Source organism: Trifolium pratense, linkage group LG5 (genome assembly GCF_020283565.1).
Source record: "Trifolium pratense cultivar HEN17-A07 linkage group LG5, ARS_RC_1.1, whole genome shotgun sequence".
NCBI classification, from domain to species: Eukaryota; Viridiplantae; Streptophyta; class Magnoliopsida; order Fabales; family Fabaceae; genus Trifolium; species Trifolium pratense.
Window position 1 is genome coordinate 10,763,707 of NC_060063.1, and position 15,401 is coordinate 10,779,107.

The following is a 15,401-nucleotide window of genomic DNA, read 5'->3' on the forward strand; positions in this document are numbered from 1 at the left end:
TATGCAAAGAAAGATTTGATAAAAATATATATTTTGCATCTAGAAGATTTCTTGGAGCTGGATCATTGTGAAAAGCCCACGATGCCCTGCTATTTAAAGGGTGCTACTAACCCTTATTATTCACCGAAACTTGAAGCTAAAATAGAATATCAAAGATGTAGTCTTTTAAGGGTTTCTTGTCTTTAAGCCACTCTCTAGGAGAGTTGGTGTAAAGTGAACCACTCGGGTTGTGAGATGGTCACAATGTCCTCACTCAGAAACCTATAGGTAATGAGTTGAGTATTGTAATTGGAGGAAGCTTTTAAGCAACTCCAAATTGTGAACTTAGTCGTTGGCTAGGTGGTGATGTTATTGAAGTGTGTCTTCATCTTTGTCAAGGAGAGTGTCTCCATTCTGTTGTTATTGAAATCCTTACTGGTTGTAAGGTTGAGGGGAGTGAGACGGGGTCTCATATCTAGGAGTTCCTAGGTAGAAGTTGCATTGGGTAGGGATTAAGTGAGGAGTTGTAAACGGGGGAGTTTACCTCTGAATTAATACTGCTGATAGTGAATTTCCTCCTGGATTGGTATCCCCCAGATTAGGCTGTTAGGCTGAACTGGGTTAACAATTATGTGTGTTGTTTATGCTTTTCAGTATCTGTTTTTAATGCTCTGCTTTATTGTTCTTACTGCTAAGACAAGTGTTACGACAAGTGTCTGAACATCGTGGACAACACTTGTCTATTGTGTACCAGAATTTCAGGTCTCCTCACCCACCGGAATTGTGACCTCCACGATTGGTTTTCTTTCCTCTGTAACCGCGATTGTTGGACTGAGATGGTTGTGAATTCGTTACCGAGGATGGCGTTTTGGTTGCAGGTTCAATCGAAGGAGCTTTAGCCATGAGTGCGGCCGAAACAGAGGAGGAGTGTGCCTCACGAGCGGAACGCTGCATCATGGTTGTTTCCTCAAGTTCCAGTCGAGTGCGTGCGGCGGGGAATTCGGGAAGGGGGTCGTGCTGCTGTATATAGGTGACGAACCCAACATATGCATCCCTGAGTCCAGATATCATCTTGAGCACCAGACGCGTGTTAGAGACCGGAGAGTCCACGTTGGCAAGTTGATCGGAGAGAGTTTTGAGGTGGGTGCAGTATGCTTTTGTTGATGGAAAGTCTTCCAAGTTTGTGTTACTGAATTGATTTTCAAATAGCACAACACGTGAATGCTTGTTGTCATGAAACATAGCGGCGATGCGCTTCCAACATGCTTCGGCAGTGTCATCGACGACCAGGATAGATTGGAGGATATCCTGTGACACTGTTGCGTGCATCCATTGCAACACTACAACATCAAGTCGATTCCAAAGGTCGGAATCATTGGCCTTGAGTGTGGCCGATGCTTGAATTGCCTGTGCATCCTATGGCGGGATGATGTGATCGAGCACGTTATGAACACGTGCTTGCACCTGAATAGTTCAGACCATGAGAGGTAGAGATTTGAGTCATTTTCCAAAGTCACCAGGATAATGGTTTTGACGTTGTTGATAGCGAAAGCGGAGTGAAAATTGTTTTTCGCCACCGGTGGAGGATTGAATTCGGCTGATGAACTGTCATAAGGAATTGGAGTGGGGGTAGTGTGTGCTGCCATGGTAAAGCAGAAGTTGAAGGGTGGCTGAGATTAGGATTAGGGTTGGATCGAAAGAGGTGATACCATGTAAAGAATTGAATCCCCTACTTTTCATTGATATAAATTGTGAATTATATTCAACTCTTTTGAGAACTTATTTGGAAACTAATTATTACAAATAAATATATTTCCTTTACAAAAGATCAGTCTTAATATAGACATATTCTAATACACTGTCTGTCTAGCTTACAATCTCTCATTTTGAGAGATAAACTTGAAATTTAGGGGGTATATTGGATTGAGATTTCATGAGATTTTAAAAGACTTTTTTATGACAAAAAAATCTTGAGTTATTCAATCAAGACTTTTACAAAAGTTAAATAAATCTTGTGGTATTCAATTAAGACAAACAAGATTTTTTTTTTCATGGCAACAAAATCTGTTGGTATTCAATTGAGATTTGTTACTACTTTTAAAATGTCTATTGGTATTCAAAAGTCTACCGATTTTGATGGATTCTTCTTTTGAATGGATTTTGAGAGATTTTTTAATTGAAAATACACTTGATAGACTTTTTCAACAATCTCACCAAAAGCCTTGAAAGTTTTTTGAACTCTCCAAGACTTTTTTCTTTCATCATCACTGTATCAAATTTCTTCTTCTTCTTCTTCTTCTTCTTCTTCTTCTTTATTACTTTCATAGTTCACCATCACTGCACCCGGTTTTTTCTTCTTCTTCTTTACTTATCAAATATGCTTTTTTTTGCAAAAAATATTTTAACAAATTCTACATCTTTTATACAAACTTTTGATTCATTATAACTTTTTACAACAAACGAATTTTTTTCATCACATTCATCTATTTTTGTTTCTGATCAATGATGGTGACGATTTTTTTATTGGTGATTAGAAACATATACGTAACTTTCTTAATTTGTGCAATTTAGGAGACTTAGGTAGCTTTCACATATATCTTATCTCATAAGAGGAAAAAACCTAGCTATGGTGGGGTTGCTAGCTTGGGTTTTCTTTGTATTGAAGTTATTGATACAATTTTGGCTTAAATAAACTTTTAGTTGACTTTTTATTATCATATAATATGAGTTTGAAATTTTTATTACCGTTTAATTGTAAATCTCCAATAAGAATATCTAAAAGAGTTTTATAGGCTAATGATATAATACCTTATTTTTTTATGATACTGGTACCTTAAATAAGGTATCGTATCATCAATTTAATATTATTATTATTATTATTATTATTTTTTCTTTGGTATATAAATTCAATTTAATAGCTTTCATATATGTCAAAACATTATCATTTGACATTCAATGGCCTCTTGATCTTCGTTTTTTTTTTCTTTCTTTTTTTACTAACATAAATTTGAAGATATTTTATATTATTCTATATATTACACATTTTCTATTTGTTTTGTTCTTCAATCATATTTTATTTCATTTTTCATTATATATTTCCCGTCATATTTAAGTTTTTTTCACCATTTTTTATTTATTGTCATGTATTTCTCATTATATTTAATTACTAATGTATTTATCTACGTATTTATTAAATTAAATAAATTTTTATTTTTATTTAGACAAAATAAAAAAAATAAATATAGAAGTGACCACTTGTTATTAATGTATGATACTCAAAAAATGGTATCACCATTGGAGCAAAATAGGTATGAGTTGCATAAATATTACATGGCATTGTATGGACCACTTGTTAGTAATGTATGATACCCAAGGTGGTATCGCCATTAGATATACTCTAATTAATCTTCAGATTTACTTCATACAAAAGAGTTAGAGACTTTTTTACTATCACATATATAATTATTTAATTTTTTTTACTAAAATAATAATATTTATTCATTCCAATAATCGATAGAGTACATCAAATGCAAATACAACTTCAATATTGCTAAAAAGAAAAAGGATGAATTTCAGAACAAACTCACAACATCCAAGTTAATAGCATACAACAGCAAAATGCCTACAAATAAATTGATAAAATTAAAGTCACTGGAATGTCCATGCTTCCGAATCTGCAACGTTGATGCTCAAATCATTGATTGAATCTGTAATTAATTGAAGTTGATATTTCAATATAAACTGAACGAATATCACAATAAGACGGAAAATCAAACAACTTCGTAAAAACTAACTCATGACAAAAAAACTAACTAGTCAACATAAAAAGTAAAAACTAACTCTTGACTGATTCAAAAACAACTAACTCTTGACAAAAAAAAAAAAAAAACTTTTTATACGCAAAATGTTAAAAAAAAATATCATGATATTCCAACTTTCTACAACTTTGCCATAAAAAAAAAAAACTCATTACAACCAAAATTAACCAAAATGTGTTATTTAATCACTTTGCAAACACATTTTTTTTTAACATAGAACTCTGATGTTTCCATTGTTAATAAACAAAAATGAAATAGATTAGTGCAATTCAAATCTACCTATGAAGAACATATAAGGTTTATTTTTCTTCTTTTTTCTTTTAAAAAAAAAAGAAATAGCGGAGGTTTTATTGACAGTCAGTTGCCGGCGTTGTCGCGGCTGACTTTGTTTAAGGTTGTAGTTTGTGTGTTTTTTGGTTCTGGTTCGTGCGCTTTTTGGATATGTTCTCACTTTATTTCTTTTAAGGAACATTTCGATTTGTTTGATTGTTGGTGGCTTTTCCTTGGGCGTTCTCCTTCTCCATTCTTCGAATGTTTCCAGATTTGTTGAGATTTGCAAGTTTCGTGCCTATAAGTTCGCCTCCATCGCAGCCCAGAAAAAGAAAAAAAAAGAGTTTGGTGTATTACGGAAACAATATAATTCCTGGTGCCGTTATTCCTACTTCTGTGGCTATCGGTTTGCACTTTTACCCGATATGGGAAGCTGCACTGGTGTCGTATCCAAGGTTGTTAAATCTCATTTTAAATCATAAACTCTAAGGATTCTACGTCTTTAGTTATGAATTTTTTGTTAAATCCGAGCTAAAATCATTTTGAGTAAAATCGAAAGTCAAAACGAGTTTACCCGATTTAACTCCCTATTAGTAAAATCACTTAAACTAATATGTTTTCACCTAACGAGTAACAATTCAAAAACTTAATTTTATTTAGTCAATTCAAAAGTTCATTTTTATGATATTATTAATAATAATTTCAACATCATATCAATAGAACACTTAATAGTATATGTTAATAATTATATGAGTAACAATTATTTACACATGTGATTATTTTTTATAATAGTATCCTTTGTTTGTTTTTTGTTTTTTTTATAAGCAAAAATTCATGATTGAATAATTGATTAGTGTATATTATAGACCAAGTAAATCAATTATTCAATGATCTATAATGTTCTGGTGAACATATTGGATTCAAAAGTTCATTTTTATGATATTATTAATAATAATTTCAACATCATATCAATAGAACACTTAATAGTATATGTTAATAATTATATGAGTAACAATTATTTACACATGTGATTATTTTTTATAATAGTGTCCTTTGTTTGTTTTTTGTTTTTTTTTATAAGCAAAAATTCATGATTGAATAATTGATTAGTGTATATTATAGACCAAGTAAATCAATTATTCAATGATCTATAATGTTCTGGTGAACATATTGGATTACATAAGCTTAGACCAAAGGATGGTCCATATGCTTGAAAAATAGAAAAATGTATATCTGTGTATATCTCTGAGAATGAAATAGTTGTCTTTTCTCCTTCAAGATTCACTTCTATTTATAGATGTACATGTAGGAGTGAAATTCCTAAAATACCACTTCACCTTCTCCAAAAAGCAAGGATAGTGGGCTGTTATTCTGAGATCATGGGCGGATCATGGAGATAGTGGAATGAAGCTTTGTTGGCCATGTTGTGAAGATGAAGTTCATGGCTGTCTTTTTCCCGCCTATTCCTTTTTTCCAGTCCTTTGGGCTTGCATTTGATGGATCAGCTGCTATTGGGCCTTAACAAATCACACCCTGGTCCATGGCCCGGTTCACAACCCCCAAGCACGAGGCCTCAGGAAGGCGAAGTGCTTTTGATTGAAATCACTTGGCGATTATTATGCCTCGGCGTTGTTCTATGTCGCCTATTTGTTGCTGACTCATATTCTTTGTTTGCTTGTCGCCTTGTCCTTCCTTTTGTTGTTGATATTTCTTAGATAATTTGTACGCTCTTCTATGACTTTTGAATATCTTGATGTACGCCATTTGTGGCTTTGAATATTGCTGTCATTGTTTCTTGGCGACTTTGAGCAAGTTGGCAAGTCGCCCTTCCTCCTTTTCCATTGTATTTGCATTTTCGAGTCAGCGTTGTAACCAATCTCGCCTCTTCGTCTTTCGCGGATCGCCTTTCCTTCTTGGAAACGAATTGAAACTTTGTGGCCAGTAACTTTGTTAGTCTGTACTTCTGCTTCTTCTACTCAACATAAGTTTCTTATTTTCTTTTGACATTCTATATTTGGAGATTGTAAGTAGTGTGGCGTAATCTGTCTCGCCACTTCTTTGTTGTAGTTGATTTTCGTACCGTCAGGCTTACACGCCTTATTTTGTAACTGTTGTTTCTTTGGCGATTTAGAAAGAATTGGCGCTGCTCGGAGTCGCCCTTCCACTGTACTTTGTGTTTGGTGTTGAAAATAATCTCGCCTTTGAAATTTTTAACTTTGCACCTGCAATGTCTTAAAGCTCTTTAAATATAATTATATATCATTTATGAATAACTTTATACCTGTTGTCTTTTGGCGGTTGCAAATGATTTGGCGTTATAATGAATCGCCTTGCTTTGGTTGTGTATAAGCTTTTTCTGCTGGCGGCGTTGATAATCTCGCCTTTCTTCGCTGTATCTTTTTCTGACGCCCCCTATGGGTAACGCCAAAGCATTTCAACTTGTCTTTTTTCTGACGCCCCCTACTCGTAAGATTTACAGTTAGCGCCAAAACATTTCAACTTGTCTTTTTTTGGCGCCCCCTACTCAAAAGATTTACAGGTAGCACGAAGGCCTTTCAACCATACATTTGGTTCAGAGCTTTCATCTCAGTTGATCTTTATTAAGATTCAGAGCTCAACTACAAGTTGACCATTTTTTGGTTCAGAGCCATTCAAATGAGTTGACCTTGAATAATTTTAGGTTCAGAGCTTTCATCTGAGTTGATCTTTAATAAGATTCAGAGCTCAACTACAAGTTGACCATTTTGGTTCAGAGCCCTTCATATGGGTTGACCTTAAATAATTTTTGGTTCAGAGCTTTCATCTGAGTTGATCTTTATTAAGATTCAGAGCTCAACTACAAGTTGACCATTTTGGTTCAGAGCCCTTCATATGGGTTGACCTTGAATAAATTTTGGTTCAGAGCTTTCATCTGTGTTGATCTTTAATAAGATTCAGAGCTCAACTACAAGTTGACCATTTTGGTTCAGAGCCCTTCATATGAGTTGACCTTGAATAATTTTTGGTTCAGAGCTTTCATATGAGTTGATCTTTGATAAGATTCAGAGCTCAACTACAAGTTGACCATTTTCGGTTCAGAGCCCTTCAAATGGGTTGACCTTTAATAATTTTTGGTTCAGAGCTTTCATATGAGTTGATCTTTAATAAGATTCAGAGCTCAACTACAAGTTGACCATTTTCGGTTCAGAGCCCTTCAAATGGGTTGACCTTTAATAATTTTTGGTTCAGAGCTTTCATATGAGTTGATCTTTAAAAAGATTCAGAGCTCAACTACAAGTTGACCATTTTGGTTCAGAGCCCTTCGTATGGGTTGACCTTTAATAATTTTTGGTTCAGAGCTTTCATCTGAGTTGATCTTTAAAAAGATTCAGAGCTCAACTACAAGTTGACCATTTTGGTTCAGAGCCCTTCATATGGGTTGACCTTTAATAATTTTTGGTTCAGAGCTTTCATATGAGTTGATCTTTAAAAAGATTCAGAGCTCAACTACAAGTTGACCATTTTTGTATAAGTATATATATATATATATATATATATATATATATATATATATATATATATATATATATATATATATACGTGAAGAATTTTATCGTAACCCTTTTGTCAGATCAAATTATAGGAATCAGCACAAACTCAATTAATCAGAAAGTGGTGCGTAGATAAATTTTAACATAAATAAAAAATTGTCGCATTAAGGTAACGGGCCTCGATAAAAACTCCTATTCCTATTTAGGAGAAAAGAGTGTCCCTCTACTCCTTCTTCTTAATACAAAACATAAAACGTCCAAGCGAAGCTGACGAGATGTTCTTCCGTCTTCGCGCCTCCTCTTCTCAGCTGCGATAGGGCTTCTGACCTATGACGCTCCAAACTCCGGATAAGCCTGTCTTGTCTCTCTAATCTCCTGGTGTTATTTGCTAAGAATAACCTTCGTCTTATGCTTGTGGTCTGACGAGGCTCCGAACCAAACCACATTTGTTCCGCCTTCTGCATTAGGTTAACTTGCTTGTCTAGAGACTCCTCTCTAGGGTCTGTATTTACCAATCCGATCCTACTTCTTCTCCCTTGGTTTCTGAAACCTCCTGAGCGAAAACATGTGTTTCCACTAGGTATCCTGTGCTGAATCTTTAAACTCGACTCGTAGCATCGCCTTGCCAGGAGTTGATCGCCTTTGATGGTTCCCACGCCGCCATTGTCTAGGGGGTACTTCATTGACAAGTATAAGGTGGAAAGGACCGCACCCAAACCATTGAAGGCGGGCCTCCCGATGATAATATTGTAAGATGTAAAAGGCGTCTTAACAACTAAATATCGTACCTTAATTGTCCTGACATTCTCCTCTTCTCCAAAAGTCGTCAAAAGCGTTGTGTATCCCATAACTTCCACCTGTTCTCCTGCGAATCCTACCAGAGTTCCTTCGTATGGTTGTAACTGCTCCTCGGCCAATTGCATTGCCTTGAAAGCTTCTCAATACATGACATCCGCCGAACTGCCGGAATCAATTAAGACCCTTTTCACATCGCAATTTAGAATTTGCACTTGAATAACCAGAGGATCATTGATGACATGCGTCATTACATGAAAATAAGACCAATTTCAAATGTTTTTTAGAAGAATTGTAACTCATTTCATGGAAGAATAATGCACTAGTTTGAAGATATTTGCAAAGGATGAAAGTAGCTGAAGAATGAAGAAAAATAGCTAATATTCTGCTTTTTTCGCCCCAGGCAAAAAATCCTGTGCCTGAGGCGAAAAGTTCCAGTTGAAAAGTACCTCTCTGTTTGCTATTTCGCCTGAGGCGAAAAATCCTGTGCCTCAGGTGAAAATTTCACCAGAAAAAGTACCTCTCTGTTTGCCTGTTCGCCTGGGGCGAAAATGTTGGTGCCTCAGGAGAAAATTCTGTGCCTGGGGCGAAAATGCTTGTGCCTGAGGCGAAATTCTCATTTATTGACTCCGGTTATAAAAGGAAAACGCAGATCTGAGATAGTGGATCGAAAAATAGCATTAGAAACATCAATTTTGAGAACTTTTGAAGATCAAGGAGCTTGGAGACAAGGATTTGAAGGTGGAAACACATCCGGATTATCTTGTAATCATGCTTTCTTTCATTTCTTTGATTGTAATTTCTTTTATCACTATGTGTAACTAAATTACCATGATTGATCCTTAGGGGATTCTTATTATTATTTCTCTTGAACTATGTGATTATCATATGTTATGATTAATGAATTACGAAGTTAGTTTCTTCAATCATTCCTTGTTCTTAATGCTTTGCATAACTTGATCAATTGTGTAATGTTTTCAATTATTTGTTTTACTATGAAGATAGGAATGAATGATCGATCTAGGAACGATTGATCAATTAACTTTCACTTAAGATATTTCGGATTGTTAATTGAGATTAAAGGATTAAAGGTTGTAAACCTCAATTGATCATAGATTACCTAAGACATTAGGGATCGATGATCAAGGGAGAGAATTATGTTACCAAGACATTGGGCATAATTATTTTTGATTTAATCTAATCGTGAAACTAAATTGAGTAAATTCGTTATTATACATAAAATTACCAAGAGAAGTAGTAATTAGATGAACCCAAAGGATCAATCGCTTTTCTTCATCTGATTTAAAACCTAAGTTATTTTGTCAGTTTATGATCAAACTTGAACCAAACAAAACCCCCCTTTTTTTATTATATTTAAAATTATATGTTTAAGTATGAATTCAATTCGTGTTTGAATTACAACAATCCCTGTGGAAAGAACGATTTTTATACTACTTGACGGCTATTTGTATACTTGCAAAATATTCATCAATCATCATCATGAGGAAACACTCCTTGACCATCCTCAGCAGTGAAGGATATATCTGGCGCTGGCGAAGAGGATGTATTCCCTAACAGATAGGTTTCGAGAATTGCGCTCCTAGCGTATTTCTTCCTAGCGTTGTTGGAGACGACTCCTCCCGAAAATCCGCCTGCAATAGTGTTTACTGCGATCCTCGCCCTTGTTTGGTCCTCGTCCCGCCCTGGAGGTTCTTTAGAATTCTGTCTCTATACCTTGGGCACGACGACTCGACCTTGGGCAGCGTCATCAATGAATTTTCGCAGGTGACCGCTCCTGATTAATTCTTCAATGAGGTCTCTTAACCTGAAACATTTCTCTGTGTCATGTCCCTTAGCCCTGTGATAGGCACACCACACATTATTGTTTGACCCCAACGTCATAGACTTTCCCTTTGTTGGGGGAAGTGTTGCCATTCCTGCTGACAGAACTTCGTGCAAAATATGCACCTTGGTTTCCTTTAAAGGGGTATAGCTATCATAAGACTGATAATTTCTAACTCCTCAGTCTTACGGATATTGGTACGGTTTTTTGCGTCGCTCCTGCCATGACGATTCTTGGCGAGAAGTTTGTCTTGGAGGATGATGGTCTGGACTCTTAATTCGCTTGCTAACATGCTCCTTTTCCTTGGCATCTCTCATCCTCTTTTCAGCATTACTCTCCTCACCTTTAATGTAGCATTCAGCCCTCTTGTTTATCTCTTGCATGGAGGTGGCGGGCTTTTGTGCCAAGGATTCGTTGAAATGTCCTGCTCTGAGGCCATTGTGAAATGCCGCTATGAACATTTCCTGGTTGGGATTTGAAACCTTAATAGTGGCTTCACTGAAACGTGTCAAGTATTCACGGAGCGATTCCGCGTAAGCCTGACGTATTGAAAAAAGACTGGTGGATGTCACCTTGACATGCCTAGATCATGCGAATTGGTGGATTAACTTCTTATGGAAATCGGTGTAACTATCAATGGAGTTCTTGGGAAGGTTCATGTACCAACGTAGCGCAGCATCTTTGAAAGTTCCTGAAAGCAATTTGCATTTTAGGTGTTCCGGCGCATTTATGATGGCAGTTTGCGTTCCAACGGCCATTAAATGCTCTACCGGATCTGTCTTTCCATCGAAAGAAGGAAGGTGTGGCGCTTTGAAGCCATCATGCACTTGAGTTTCCCAGAGGATTTGAGCCAAGGGTTGGGAATCTACTACGGCTACACCTTCTTCTTCCTGAGCGGCTAATCTCGCCTTCTCATGCTCTAACGCCTTGTCCGCCTCAAAAATTGCCATTTGCCTTCAGAGGCGTTGAATTTCTTGAACGGCGGCTTGCAAGGTAGTAGCATGATTGTTGGCGTTTTCTCCAGCCATGTGGAAAAACTTGTGTTGTGCAGTTTACAAACTTTTTTAGTCTTGAGGCCCAGGAATCGTTTTACCGGGCCCCATGGTGGGCGCCAAAATGTTCTGGTGAACATTCAAAGGGGGTTATATAATTAATATTGGATTGAATAATATTACATAAGCTTAGACCAAAGGATGGTCCATATGCTTGAAAAAATAGAAAAATGTATATCTGTGTATATCTCTGAGAATGAAATAGTTGTCCTTTCTCCTTCAAGATTCACTTCTATTTATAGATGTACATGTAGGAGTGAAATTCCTAAAATACCACTCCACCTTCTCCAAAAAGCAAGGATAGTGGGCGGTTATTCTGAGATCATGGGCGGATCATGAAAATAGTGGAATGAAGCTTTGTTGGCCATGTTGTGAAGATGAAGTTCATGGCTGTCTTTTTCCCGCCTATTCCTTTTTACCAATCCTTTGGGCTTGCATTTGATGGATCAGCTGCTATTGGGCCTTAACAAATCATACCCTGGTCCATGGCCCGGTTCATATAATAAGAGAATTTTTGTGTTATAAAAGCAAATGGGGAAGAAGTACATTACTCGTGTGATCCCAACAATGTCTCCTATTTTTATGCACATGTGCAAAAAATGAAAAAGAAAAGATAAATAAAACAATACAAAAAGAATTGAAAACGAGCGAGAAACAAAACAAATAAGTAATTATATTTTAGTAAAATAATATTTCAAAATTTTATGTGATTATTTAAATATAATAAGTTTTATCGGTAGATAGACGAAATAACGTCCAACCTAGTAATTTCTACATTTTTGTCGGTTGAGCTAAATAATAGGGGTTTTATAAATATAAAATAAAACAATAGGGGTTAAAATATACAATCACTTTGTGTTTCAATTATATATAATATTCAATCTCACATGGCATACATGAGTCAAAGAATCATATTTAATACGTGAAAAAAATGAGAGAGATATGATTTCTTTACGAGATATATTGATGGGATATCGTTGTTGGGTTATTTGTTATAAAATGCATGACTATAATTATATTTACCTAATGAGAATGAGAGAAAATCAATTAAGTGTGAATTATCTAATATTAAAAATTAATAATATATTAATTTTGTCATATTGTCTTTAATTATTATTATTATTCATAAAACTTAACTTTCTAAATTAAAAATAAAATTATTAATTTCATATATATTACTTTCAAAGTTAAAATATATATTAAATATATTTATTTTAATATAAGGTAAACTCTATAATTTAACGAGTTGAGTCTACGTTTCGATTCCACCTAACCAAAACGAGTTAACGTAAAAACTAGATTCTGACAACTTTGGCCGTATCAATCCTCCCCACATATTTTGGAGTGTTTGTGATGTCCTCGCCATTCTCTCCGTTTGAGGTTAGACTGTTTGACACAAAAGAGTCCTTGATGATAGTTGTGTTTTTACGCAGGGGTTGTTGGTACGTGAATTTCTCTATGTTAATGTTCGGGTTCATTCGTCATTCTGAAATTGTGAAGCCTCACACAACACTTTTTTTATTAATTAGTTTCGCACTCGTACGCGGGTTCGCTTGATAGTATATATGTGGTGTGTGTGCTTTCGCTTTAGTTTTTATTAGACTATTTTTGTTGTATTTGAACTTTCTATACACCTATTTGGAGTAATTATATAGTTTGAATGACTTTAATTTATGTTCCTCAATTTTTATTTTATTTTAACCTATTTAGGTATTAAAGAACTTTTCACTTCTGTACCTCATTTGCTTAAAAAAAATAAAAAATAAAAAGATTCAACTCTTCTTATATGTACTAGCATTGCCACAAAAAATGTTGTATGCGTACGCAATTCATCAGCCATTACATTACATTGTGGTCATTATAAAAATTTTCTAAATGTGAATTCTATTCGCGATACAGCAAATTCAGTACAAAACTTCACATCGTTTTTAAGAGTGTGGTACCTAGCTATACATGTAAAGTAAAAATAAGTTCACACGTATATCCAATCAATTTATATATTAATGTATGTATTTAATGAGATATTTTAATAATTATACATTATTTTATATGATCATACTATGATATAATTTAACTGAATATATGTGTAGTTTTATTTTTTATTTTTTATGATATTAGTGTATATTCAGCTTTACTACTAGAACAAATGAAATCAACGATGAAAATTTATAAAATTTCATCATTTAATTTGGTTGGCAACTACGTGGTGTATTTGGCGAATGAGAAATAATATCATTTTTAGAGGTGAAGGTGCAGATTTCCAGCGTCTGTTTGATCATATTAGAAATATCTCTTGGTATTGGTTCTCGGGTAGAGTAGGTCGGCTTGGTAAATCTACTTTTTTTGATTGGTGTAATAACCCCTTAAAATGTCTGAGTAGCTTTTAAGGGTGTTTATTTTGTGAATTATAAGGGATTGAGTACCCCTTGTACTCCTTATTAATTCTATCATTTGCTTATCAAAAAAAAAAAACGATGAAAATTAATGAAGGATAAAATAAACTTTGAATATTGCCTTGAAATAATGTAAAAATCAGAAAATTGTGTTTTGGTAGATTCTGCCTGCTCACGCCCAGGCTAGCGCCTGCGAGCCTATATATGTTCTGTGTTTTCTGACTTTTTTAAGAGATTTTTAGGGTTTCTGATGCCAACAAAAGACTAGGTGATTGACAAATTGCAAGTATACAACTATCGTCAAGTAGTAAAAATTATCGTCCACAGGGATTGTGTTAATTCGTACAAAAACAATTGTATCTAAACATATTAGGAAACTTAAAAACAATTATAGGGGGAAATTTTATCAAACACTTTCGAAACTTTGTTCAAAGATTAAAAGAAACGATTGGAAATCCTTTGGATCCTTCACTTGCATACAACAACGGAACCTCATACACAGTCAAATTAATCAAGTTGTACTTAAGATAGAATTACAACTAATTGAGTTCAATCTCTTGGATCTCAATTCTCCCAATCGATCACGAATCCCTAATCTCTTAGGTGATTTGTGATTGATTGAGGTTTTTAACACAGAATTCCATAATCACAATTGGTAACACCTAATCTCTTAAGCATTATCAATCATCCAAACATTCATAGTTCTACAATCAATTCCTATTCTCATATCAAATTAATCATTAGAATCATCACATCAATGGCCAAGAAATGTGAAGCATTAAGGATAAAGAATGTTTGATTAAGTAAAACTTGATTCAATTACAACCATACAAGAGATTACATGTTGAAGTGAATTCAGCTAAGATCTCCAATCTATGGAGTTTAGCTACACATCTCAAGCATCAATTCAAGTAAAGAAGGTGAAGATCTCTTCAAATCCATCTTCTCAGCAAGAATCACCGATGAAACTGGTTGAAAATCGCAAATCCATAGCTTGAGAATCGCTTATTCGTCAAAAATTCCGAACCAGAACACATCATACTCTGTTTTTCTTATATAGATCACGCAGTTGCGCCATGCGCAGATGCCGCAGGTCTCTGCGCCACGACGCAATTTGGCAGTTACGATCCTGCGCCATGCGCAGCCCTTCTGCGCCACGGCGCAGCAAATCGAGAGACTTCACTTTCTTGAACCCTTGAATTGCGCCATGCGCAGACCCTCTGCGCCATGGCGCAACCAACAGAGACTTCCTTCTCTTCAAATCCTCAAGTTGCGTCATGTGCAAACCCTCTGCGCCATGGCGCAGACACCCGCCTTTTTCCATCTTTAAATCCTTGAATTGCGCCATGCGCAGCTAACAGAATTGTTGGCTCTCTTGAATTGCTGAATTGTGCCATGCGCAATGCTCCTTGCGCCACGGCGCATGTTTGCACCAAAAACTCCATTTTTTGCTTGTGAAACACTCCAACTTTGATATGTCTCCTTTTTCACTGATTGTGACCAAGTTCCTTACATTATTACCTAGATTTTAAATTGCTCAAATAACATGTAAAGATGAGGATTCATCACTAGGGTTTATAAGAGAACTTCTCTTGGGCAAACACTAGGGTTGAGATTCATTCATCACCTTGGGAAACACTTTTCATATTAAATTTCTTGGCCACGGGAAAAAATTCGGGCAAAGGGTAGAATTAGGATAAAGGCTAATTCTTGTAATCTCT

The 15,401-nt window shown here is 35.3% G+C and overlaps 1 pseudogene; it reads right to left on the reverse strand.

Annotated features, from left to right (window-relative positions):
* Window positions 1-747: 747 nt before the first annotated feature.
* On the reverse strand, window positions 748-1,625 carry LOC123886034 (annotated as a pseudogene).
* Window positions 1,626-15,401: the final 13,776 nt, after the last annotated feature.